At 49.8% G+C, this 11,135-nt stretch overlaps 1 pseudogene across 1 annotated transcript; it reads left to right on the top strand.

Annotated features, from left to right (window-relative positions):
• Positions 1 to 549: 549 nt before the first annotated feature.
• LOC309855705 (melanoma-associated antigen 10 pseudogene) lies at positions 550 to 6,958 on the top strand (annotated as a pseudogene). The gene is made up of 5 exons (XR_014316623.1): positions 550 to 681; positions 3,992 to 4,060; positions 4,425 to 4,528; positions 5,208 to 5,288; positions 5,366 to 6,958. The product of XR_014316623.1 is annotated as a melanoma-associated antigen 10 pseudogene (transcript).
• Positions 6,959 to 11,135: the final 4,177 nt, after the last annotated feature.

Genomic DNA, 11,135 nt, shown 5'->3' with positions numbered 1-11,135 from the left:
GCAGACTTGGGTCAGAACAGAGAGGACTCGTAGGCTCTGCCCGAGTTCGAGGTGAGGACCCTAAAGCGGGAAGGGGGAGGCTTCCCCTGGCATGGGGGGGGGGGCGAGCTCTATCCTGCCGGTGCCATCAGTCCTGGAAAGTCCCGGGCACGGGTGGTCGGATTTGGAGGAACTTTCGTCTTAGGACGCGGAGGGTGTGAGGCTTCGTCTGAGGGGGTCTGACTCTGTCAGGGGAGGGACGAGTCCCAGGCCTTGCTGGCACTAGAGGAGGACCCTGACGGGGGGTGAGGGCAGCTCCACAGATAAAGGGGCCCCCACTGCCACCTTGCCCTTAATGTCAACCCTGAGAAGACCAGGCAGGGTCCCCGGATGTTCGGTGTCCTGACCTCTGAGAGCTGAGGGGTGGGGCTTCAGATCACCAGAGAGGGAGGAGTCATAGGTTTAGCCAATCACTGAGGTGAAGGCTTTGGCGGGAAGGCGGGAAGGCACCACCCATCGCCTATAAAGGGCCTCTAGCCCGCCTCGCCCTCTGCAGTCATCCCGGGGGGACCCCGGGCAGAGTTCCCGTTTGTGGCGTGTCTGGACTTTCGTGTGAGGAGTGTGAGGGACTTGAGGCTTGCTCTGAGCCGAGCAGACTTGGGTCAGAACAGAGAGGACTCCTAGGCTCTGCCCGACTTCGAGGTGAAGACCCCAAAGTGGGAAGGGGGAGGCTTCCCCTGGCATGGGGTGGGGGCCGAGCTCTATCCTGCCGGTGCCATCAGTCCTGGAAAGTCCCGGGCATGGGTGGTCGGATTTGGAGGAACTTTCCTCTTGTGACTCGGGGGGTGTGAGGCTTCGTCTGAGGGGGTCTGACTCTGTCAGGGGAGGGACGAGTCCCAGGCCTTGCTGGCACTAGAGGAGGACCCTGAATGGGGAGAGAAGGAAGGCCCCCATAGATAAAGCCCCCCCCCCCACTGCCTCTGCCCTTACTGCCAACCCTGAGAAGACCAGGCAGGGTCCCCGGATGTTCGGTGTCCTGACCTCTGAGAGCTGAGGGGTGGGGCTTCAGATCACCAGAGAGGGAGGAGTCGTAGGTCTGGCCAATCACTGAGGTGAAGGCTTTGGCGGGAAGGTGTGAAGGCACCACCCACCGCCTATAGAGGGCCTCTAGCTCTGCCCCCTCCTTGCCCCTGCGATCATCCCGGGGAGACCCCGGGTGGAGTTCCCGTATGTGGCGTGTCTGGACTACCGTGTGAGGAGAGTGAGGGGCTTGAGGCTTGCTCTGAGGGAGAAGGCGGAAGCTTCCGGTGGCAGAGGGTGGGGGCCGAGCTCTGGCCTGCGGGTTCCCTCGGTCCTGGAAAGCCCGGGTACGGGTGCTCGAATGCGGAGTTTCCCGACTTTCGTCTTGGGATTCTGGAGCCCCTGGGGCTTTCTGTCAGGGGTGAGGAGTTACGTCCGGAGAGGGCGGAATCCCAGGCTCTGTGAGGCGTCGAGGTGAGGACCCTGAGGGAGGAGGTGGAGGCGCCCCTCCGCAGAACTGGGGGCGGAGACCCGCCCACCGTCAACCCGGGGAAAGCCCAGACGGGTCAGACAGGGCCTGTGGTGACAGCGGTGCGGGCGTCCGAGGGTCAGGACGCTTTGTGTGAGGCGCCTCCGACTCCGGTCCGCAGCGGGACCGCCTCAGGCGTTTCCCGGCAGGGGGTGAGGCCCCGGAAGGACAGCGGAGCCTCCGCTCACTGCAGATGAGGCCGTGAGGTGGCGGCGCAGGGCGGGGGTGCGCGGGCAAAGCCCGCCGCGCTCGCTGTGGGCGCTGAGGAGCCTCAGGCCTGGCTTCCGAGTGTTCTGTCTCGGCTTCCATTTGGGGCGTCTGAGGGACGCGAGGCTAGTTAGAGCTGGACTCGGGGCGGCGGAGGGACGCGTCCCTGGCTTGCCCGCACGAGGTGAGCACCCCAGGGTGGGGGCCTGTCACCACAGAATGGGTGCGCGGCCCCCGCCCCGCTCCTAGCGTCTTCCCAGAATGCTCTGCTCAGGGCCCCGTGCGTGTTTTATCCGGACGTCGATCTTGGGGGTCTGAGGGACGCGAGGCTTTTCCTCAGGGAGGCCGATTCGGCTTGCGGGAGGGAGGAGCCCCAGGCCCCGGCAGGCGTTAAAACGAGGACCCTGAGAAAGGACTGAGGGGAGCCCCCGCCGCGGAAGGGGTGCCCCCAGCCCTCCGCCCCGACCCTGTTGTCTGCCCCGAAGGCTCCACGCAGGGCCCAGGTGTGGTGTATCCGGGCGTGGTGTACCCCGACGTGCATCTTGGAGCCTGAGGCAACGAGGCTTTTCCTGAGGGGTGTGGGCTCAGGTCAGTAGAGGGAGGATTCCTAGGCCCCGTGAGGCCTCAAGGTGGGCACCGTGAGGGGACAGTGCAGGGACCTCCCAGTCCAGATAGTGGAGGCTCCGTTAGGAGCCAGCCCCTCCTCGTGTCGGCCCTGAGGAGACGAGCAGGGCTGTGGAGCACAGGGACAATTCTTTCTCCCCCTGACTGACTTCTCTGGCATCTCGAGGAGATGTTGCCCGTGGGGGAGGGGCCATCCTCAGGTCAGCAGAAGGGAGGCGATGCAGGCCCTGTCAGGAATAAAGATGAATAGATTTGCGCGGGTGATGGCACCTTCTACTGCAGACAGAGGGCTCCACTCTGCCCCCGCTGGCAGCCACGGGAGGACTCAGGCCGTGGTGGGCCGACGCCCTGTGCCCTCAGTTCCTCCACGATGTGGGGCGGCTTGTCTCATGGCAGTGAGGCCTTCGTCTGAAGGGGCGGTATGAGTACCTTAAGGGAAGAAGGACGATCTCCTCCCACTGCAGAACAGACGGGATTCAGCTCCTGCTGTGAGTCCTGGGGGTGGCAGGAGGTTCTCAGGGGAACGAGGACATAGGTCTCAAGGGTGAAGGGGCAAGGGCAGCTTCTTAAAGGGAGGAGTCCCAGGCCCCATCAGGGTTCAATTAAAGGACTCAGGACACCCCTGTCACCAGAGCAGACGGGACCCAGTGCTTCTCCACCCTTGCTGTCAACATGGGAGGACCAGGGACATAGTTACTGGATGTGGCCACCCCTCCATTTTTTTCTGGTTGGGGGTCCAAGGGAAGCGAAGACCTTGGTCTGATGGGTATAGCCTGAGTGCAGCAAAGGAATCCTGAGCCCTGCCAGGTGTCAAGAGGAGGACTCTGAGGGAGGATTTAGAGGACCTCTCATCCTAAAGACAGAGGTCTTGCAGAAACTTGCCCCTGCATGAACCCTGGGAGGCCACACAGCAGGGTTGCCAAATATAGTGCTTCCCCATTCCCACTTTGGGAGTCTGAGGGAGGTGAGGCTTTTTCTGAGGGTTATAACCTCAGGTTAATAGAGGATACAGTCCAGACCCTACCAGGCATCAAGGAGAGGACCATGAGGGAGGATGGAGAGGACCTTCCACCCTAGGTAGATGTGGTCTTGGTCTATCTTGAAAATGCCCCAAGAGAGAGGAGGTCCTAGCCCTGCCCTGCCCCTTCTGTCAACCCCAGGAGTCCACAGGCAAGGTTGGATAGATGTGACATTTCCTTTTGTCTGGGGGAGAGTCTTAGAGAGGTGAAGACCTTGGTCTGAGGAGATGACACATCAGTTCAGAAGAGGGAGGAGACCCAGGCTCTGTCAGGAATCAAGTTAAGGACCCTTGGTGAAGCCTGAAACCACCTCCCCTCCCCTAAAAAGAAGGATGCCACAGAATCACAGCCCTGGAAGTGTGAGCAGGGTGGCTAGGTGGGAGGAACTCTCACTTCTGCTACAGACTGTACCAGGAATCAAGGGGATAGAGTGGCTCATAGAGCTGAGGTCTTCTTTGGAGGGGGAGACTTCAAGTCAGCAGAGAGTAGGACAGGCCTTTCCAGAAGTACAAATATCCTGAGGGAGGACTTGGTGTATTTTCCATGCTGGAATGGACCCCAGGTAGGAGTGGCTGGGTTTGGTGTCTTTTTACTTTTGTTTGGAGTATTCCAGGGAGGTGAAGGGCTTGGTCTGAGCTGGTGACTTCAGAGGGAGGAGTCCCAGGATCTGTGACAAGTCAAGGTAAGTTAAGGACCTTGAAGGAAGACTGAGGGTACCCCCAACCAGACAGAAGGAGCCTCACAGAAACTTCACCCTGTCCCCACTCTGGGAGGATCTGGCTAGGATGTCCAGATGTGGTACATCACTTCCTGCATGGGGTAGGTGGAAGAGTTTCTGGGAAGTGAGACCTTAGTCTGAGAGGTTGATTTCAGGTCACCAGATGGAGTGGGCCCAGGCCCTGTCATGAGTAAAGAATACCTTGAGGAAGACAGAGGGACACCCCCCCCCCAATCTGAGACAGATGGAACCTAGCCCTTGCTATCAGCCCTTGGGAGACCCTGGGAAGTGGTGACTGGCTGTGATGTCTCTACACTTTTGTCTTGAGGGACTTGGAGATGAGGTCCATTGTTTGAGTGTGAAGACAGGTCAGTTGAAGAAGCCACATCAGGTCAGAAGAGGGAGGAGTCCCAAGCTCTACCAGGAGTCAAGGTAAGGACCTTTGGTGAAGAACAAAGGTACTTCCCATGTCAGAAAGAAGAGACCCCATAAAGACTGGCTCACTTCTTTTCTCAGCCCTGGGACAACCAAGCAGGGTTGCCTGGATATAGTATGTCCTCACTTTCCAAGGTAAGGGAAGTGTCCCAGAGAGGTGAGGTCATGGCCTGAGGGGTGATAGTCAGTCAGCAGGGAGTAGCCTGGGCTGTTCCAGGAGTAAAGATGAGTGCCATGAAGGCAGAATTGAGGGGAACCCCACCACAGAACAGGTGGGGCCCTCCCCTTGCTTGTAGTACTGGAAGGATCTAGCAAAGGTGGCAAGATAAGGTTCTTCTTCTTTTTTGTGCAGGGGTTCTCAGGAAGGTGAGGGTCTCGCTCTGAGGAGGAGATACATCAGGTCAGCAGAGGGAGGCGTCCCAGTCTCTGCCAGAGTTTAAGCTAGGGACCCTGAGTGAGGACTGAAGGCATACCCAGCCCTACCCTGCCCTGCTGTCAGCTCTGGGATGCCCTGGGGCATAGTGAACAGATATGGTATCCTGCCAGTCCCATCATGGTGGTCTCAGGGAGGTGAATGCTTGCTCTGAAGGGGCCAGACCCAGGAAAGCAGAGGGAGGAAAACTTGAGCTGAGCTGGCTGGCTGCACCCTGAAGAGCTTTCTCATATCCTCCTGTAGGTTTCTAGGAAACAAACCATCCAGGAAGACAGAAGCTCTCTGAGGCCCTACAGCACCACCCCCCACCCCCACAAAGAGCCTGTAAGTTGGCTTTTGTTAGAGCTGCCCAGTGTGTGTTTCTCTGCTGAGACCGCTGACCACCTTCCTCCCTCCCATAGGTCTGTGGTACCCCATCTCCCACTGTCTGGCTCATACTTCTTGGTACTGCCAACAGGAGTCATCATGCCTCACTCTCCAAAGCGTCTACGCCTTGCATTTGAGCCAGACTTTCAAACCCAAATTGAGATACAAGGTCTAAAAGTGGCAGATGTTCTCATAGCTGAGGACAAGGAGGAGACTTCCTCTGTTTCCTCTTGCTCTTTCAACTTCTCCTACCCCTCCACTTCCTCCTCCCCGCCTTCCTCTCCTGTGATTCCACTCTCCCCAGAGAAGGAGGAGGAAGAGGAGTCTGCTGCAACACTGAGTCCTCCCCAGAGTCCTCAGAGCTCCTTCTGCTCCTTCTCTGCATCATGGAACACATCAGAGGAAGTCTCCAATAGCCAAGAAGTAGAGGATACAGGTTCTCTGGAGACCTCAACAGACAATGAATCTTTGCCCAGAGACCCACTAGATGAGGGGGTGGCTGATTTGGTGCATTTCATGATCCTCAAGTATCGATTGAAGGAGCCCATCACAAAGGCAGAAATGCTGAAGGTTGTTGTCGAAAAATATAAGGAAAAATTCCCTGTGATCTTCAAGAAAGCTTCTAAGTGTTTGGAGGTGATCTCTGGCATTGATGTAAAGGAAGTGGACCCCACCACCCACTCCTATGTCCTTGTCAACTCACTGGACCTCACCCATGATGAGATGCTTAGTGACAACCAGAGCATGCCTAAAAATGGTCTCCTGATAATCATCCTGGGTGTGATCTTCATAGAGGGCAATTGTGCCCCTGAGGAAGACATCTGGGATTTCCTGAATATGATAGGAGTATATGCTGGGAGGGAGCATTTCATTTATGGGGAACCCAGGAAGCTCATCACCACAGATTGGGTGCAGGAGAATTACCTGGAGTATCGGCAGGTGCTTAACAGCCATCCTCCACACTATGAATTCCTGTGGGGTCCCAGGGCTCATGCTGAAACCAGTAAGATGAAAGTTCTGGAGTTTTTGGCTAAGATCAAAGGGACCGACCCCATTTCTTTCTCATGCTGGTATGAGGAGGCTTTAAGAGATGAGGAAGGGAGGGCCCAGGCCAGAACTGAGTCTGTAGATAATACTGCTACCACGTTCATTGCACAGCATTGGTCAGCAGCTTCTTCTGCCCCAACTGAAGAGTGAGCCCGAATATTCACTCTGTATTTGAAGAGGAAAGTCTTGGCTCTGAATGGAGGAGGGTTAGGGTCAAGCTAGGGAGAACACAGTATAGAACTTTGTGTTCCTGTTCTATATGGATGATTTGGAGGTTTATTTTTTTCCCCCTCTTGATGTTCTTCAAATGCTGTTTTTTAAATATATAGGGTGTATTAGTTTTAGAATTGAAGTATATAAATGAATTTGTCACACATCTATTGTTTATCAGATTTAAGAATATGAATTTTGATATTTTATAAAACAAACTGGGGGACCTTCCCTCTTATTTTATGATCTGGAACAAGATAACATGATACTGGAATAGGAATTTCCTTTGAAATATGAAAAAAATGTAAAGGTGGTTAATTTTTGCATTCCCTTAACCACTTCAATTTATTGTTCTGTAAAATTAAAAGAAACCTACCTGGGTTTGCTTGGCTTACTGAAGAAAGTAGGCATAATCTTAATAAATCTTCTTGTAAAAAACCCTGCTTACAGACTCTTTTATTCGCCAAAGATTAATTAGATATTTTCTCCTTGGAAAGCACTGTGTTAATAGTGGAAATAGTAGGATAAACAAGACATCCTTAATCATAAAATGGTAAATGCTAGGAGCAGCAGTCATCAGGAAAATGGTGAGATGTCTTCTAATACCTAAAGAACAAGTAAGAACAAGGAGTGATGAAGTGGCTATCCAGATGTGGGCAGTCAAGTAGAAATGCCCAAAGCTGAGGCAATTTAGGGCTTTGGGAAACTGCAGTTCCTGCTTTGGGTGGTAGCAGGGGCCGAACTGTCAGGTGATGTGTTCTAGAAGTGACAGAAAAGTCTAGAATAGAAAATTTCTATTTCTAGGAATAGAAAATTGTGTAGTAGTTCCTTTTTTATCATGGATAAGTTAGAGAAATCTTCACCTGGAACAAGTTTGGAAAATATTCTGAACTCTTGTCTCAGTGCAGTTAACACAGTGCACTGAACTAGGTGTTTTACATACATCATCTGAAATGATTTCTTGAGAATAGGGGGATATTCCCTTGAGGTGGTATCCAGAAGTCACTAAGTTAGCCCTTTTCCCTAGCCAGAGAGAGCCAGAGCCCACTTCATTAAAAGAACATTAAAGGTTATCTTGAGTGTAATTTGGCTAAATCTAAGCATAACTAGGTCTCGGTGGGAGAGAAATGAGTGAAAATAGTGTTCTGGATGGATGAATAGCTAGGAGGGGAGGAAGGAGTTGGTCTTTGACTCAAATTTTAGAACCCTTTGAGTTATATCAGCTAAGAAAGACTAACTCAGAGCCAAATTATATATCCTCTAAGGGAAAATTTAATGCATTTTATTTGGTGAAGCAACATTTTTACCTAATTTGACATTCTGACTCCTATTTAGCTACATACTATCTGAGATGTCCTGGATGGACACAAAATCCCAGAGAAGAGGGCAGTAGGGCCTGGGGACAAAATACTATTAGAAATAACTGCTGTTCACTAAAGACCTGATAAATGCCAGGCACTGTACAAGATACTTTACATACATTCCAGCAGTCTTAAAAGACAGGGCTCATCAAATGCATTTTATAGATGATGAATCTGTGCTTGCTTTGGCAGCACATATACAGATGATGAATCTAAGGTTCATAGCAATGGGTAATTTCCCCAAGATTATACTGCTAGTAAGTGATGGGGCTGGGACTAGACCGTGGTCTGAATTTATCTAGGGCCCATGTTGGTTCTACTCATAGTCTGAGGCAGGTTTTCTGTCTCTTAGCCAATTCTCAGTACTCCATAATGTTTCTCAGGCAGCAAAAAGAAGGGCTATGTGACAAGGTACTAAAAGCTGGCCCCTAAAGAAGGAAGAAGAAATGAGAATAAAACATAATTTGGGAATTGACTACACTTTATTCATCTAGTGTCCTCCTGCTCTGAACCCAATGATAACTTAATAGCTGATTCTGCCCAGCTGCTAGAATTTGGGTCCAGTTCTAGCAATTTCTTAAATTACAGCACCTTCCCCCTTATCTTCCCCAGTGTACCCTCCTGTCCAATTCTGGAACCTGGCCTACTGACCAGCTCTTCACTGTCTTCTCCTCTGAAGGCTGTGCTTTGCTCCCAGTGGACAAGCTATGGAGGCCAAGAAAAATTAAGGTCATCCCACCTCAGGTTTAGCCTTAGCATAAGTACAGCCATCTTAGCTCTGACAGCCATCTCAGACCCCTGTGCCCAAGGGCTGAACTTTCCCCTACTTTACTTTAGTTCTAAGAACCCCCACCCTGAGATAAAAGGTTTACCCAGGCAGGGTGAACACAGGGTCCTGATCAGGAAACTGGGAAAATAAGAATGATTGATTGCTCTTCTGTGAGGGCTCACTGAAGAGTTGGGGGATGTGAATTTTCAGCTCCAGGGGTAGAGAGCTGTCATATTCGTCCGGCCCATCAGCACTGAAAACCTCCAGGGAGCAAAATAGCACCGCCTAGTGGATTTCAGAGCCACTGATACCAAACCCTGCCTCCCTATGCCCTGAAGGCACATTTCCCAATAACACCAGTCCACCTGAGAATCAGAGCAGCAGACTTCACCCTGGAAGACCAGCACAAATAACTAGTTCACACCAAGTTTACTGATCATACAGTGATGCAAAGATTCAGCTCTAGGGGTAGTATCTAGCCTCCTTTGCACTTTTATTCTAGCCTCCTCTGCACTTTTATTCTTTATTTTATTATTATTTTTCACTTATATTCTTATTCTTTTTAAAATTTTCTATGCTACCTAAAATTTTATTACTAGATTTTAAAACAAAGACTGTAGCAAGAGATGAAGAGACACTATATCATAATAAAAGGGTCTATCCAACAAGAAGACCTAACAATTGTAAATATTTATGCCCCTAACTTGGGAGCAGCCAAATATATAAGTCTATTAAAACAAACTTAAGAAACTTATAATAATATAGTGATAGTAGGGGACTTTAACAACCTACTCACAGCAATGGACAGATCATTTCTAAGCAGATCAACTAGGAAACAAGGGCATTGGAGGACACACTGGACCAGATGGACTTAACAGATATATTCAGAGCATTTCATCCTAAAGCAGCAGAATACACTTTTTTTTTTTCCAAGTGCACATGGAACTTTCTCCAGAATAGGTCATATATGGGGGTCACAAATCAGGACTCAACCAATACAAAAATATTGAGATCATACCATACATATTTTCAGACCGCAATGCTACAAAACTTGAAGTCAACCACAATAAAAAATTTGGAAGGACCACAAGTATATGGAGGCTAACAAACATCCTACTAAAGAATGAATGGTCAACAGGGAAATTAGAGAAGAAATTAAAAACCTATATGGAAACAAATGAAAATCAGAAAAAGACAGTCCAAAACCTTTGTGATGCAGCAAAGGCAATCCTAAGAGGGAAGTATATAGCAATATAGGCCTTTCTCAAGAAACAAGAAAAGTCTCAAATACACACCTTAACCTTACACCTAAAGAAGCTGGAAAAAGAACAGCAAATAAAGCCTAAATCTAGCAGGAGAAGAGAAATAATAAATATTAGAGCAGAAATCAATGATATAGAAATTTTTTAAAAAAGGTAGAACATAGTTTGGCGACCGTGGCCATTGCTGCTATAAACATTGGGGTGCCAAACTATGGAAAGAACCAAGATGCCCTTTAACGGACGAATGGATAAGGAAAATGTGGTCCATGTACACTATGGAGTATTATGCCTCCATCAGAAAGGATGAATACCCAACTTTTGTAGCAACATGGATGGGACTGGAAGAGATGATGCTGAGTGAAATAAGTCAAGCAGAGAGAGTCAATTATCATATGGTTTCACTTATTTGTGGAGCATAACAAATAGCATGGAGGACATGGGGAGTTAGAGAGGAGAAGGGAGTTGGGGTAAATCGGAAGGGGAGGTGAATCATGAGAGACTATGGGCTCTGAAAAACAATCTGAGGGGTTTGAAGTGGTGGGGGGGTGGGAGGTTGGGGTACCAGGTGGTGGGTATTATAGAGGACATGGATTGCATGGAGCACTGGGTGTGGTGAAAAAATAATGAATACTGTTATGCTGAAAATAAATAAATTTAATTTAAAAAAAATAAAAAAAAAATTAAAAAGAAAAAAAAAGGTAGAACACATCGGTGAAGCCAGAACCTGGTTCTTTGAAAGAATTAACAAGATTGATAAACCGCCTAGCCAGACTTACTGAAAAGAAAAACAGACACAAATAAAATCATGAATGAAAAAGGAGAGGTCATAACCAAATACCACAAAATACAAATCATTATAGGAGAATATTATGAACAATTCTTTGCCAACACATTAGTCAAACTGGAAGAAATGGATAAATTCCTAGAAACATATAAGCTGTCAATCCTGAAACAGGCTGGGACGCCTGGGTGGCTCCATCAGCTAAGCATCTGCCTTTGGCTCAGGTCACGATCCTGGGGTCCCAGGATTGAACCCCACATTGGACTCCCTGCTCAGTAGGTAGCCTGCTTCTTCCTCTTCCTTTACCCATCACTCCTGCTGCTTGTGCTTTCTCTCTGTGTCAAATAAATTTTAAAAATCTTATAAAAAGAAAAA

The sequence above is a fragment of the Mustela nivalis genome (genome assembly GCF_964662115.1).
Source record: "Mustela nivalis genome assembly, chromosome: X".
Taxonomy (NCBI): domain Eukaryota; kingdom Metazoa; phylum Chordata; class Mammalia; order Carnivora; family Mustelidae; genus Mustela; species Mustela nivalis.
Note: the sequence above shows the minus strand (reverse complement) of the source record. Positions and strands in the feature narration are given on the sequence as shown.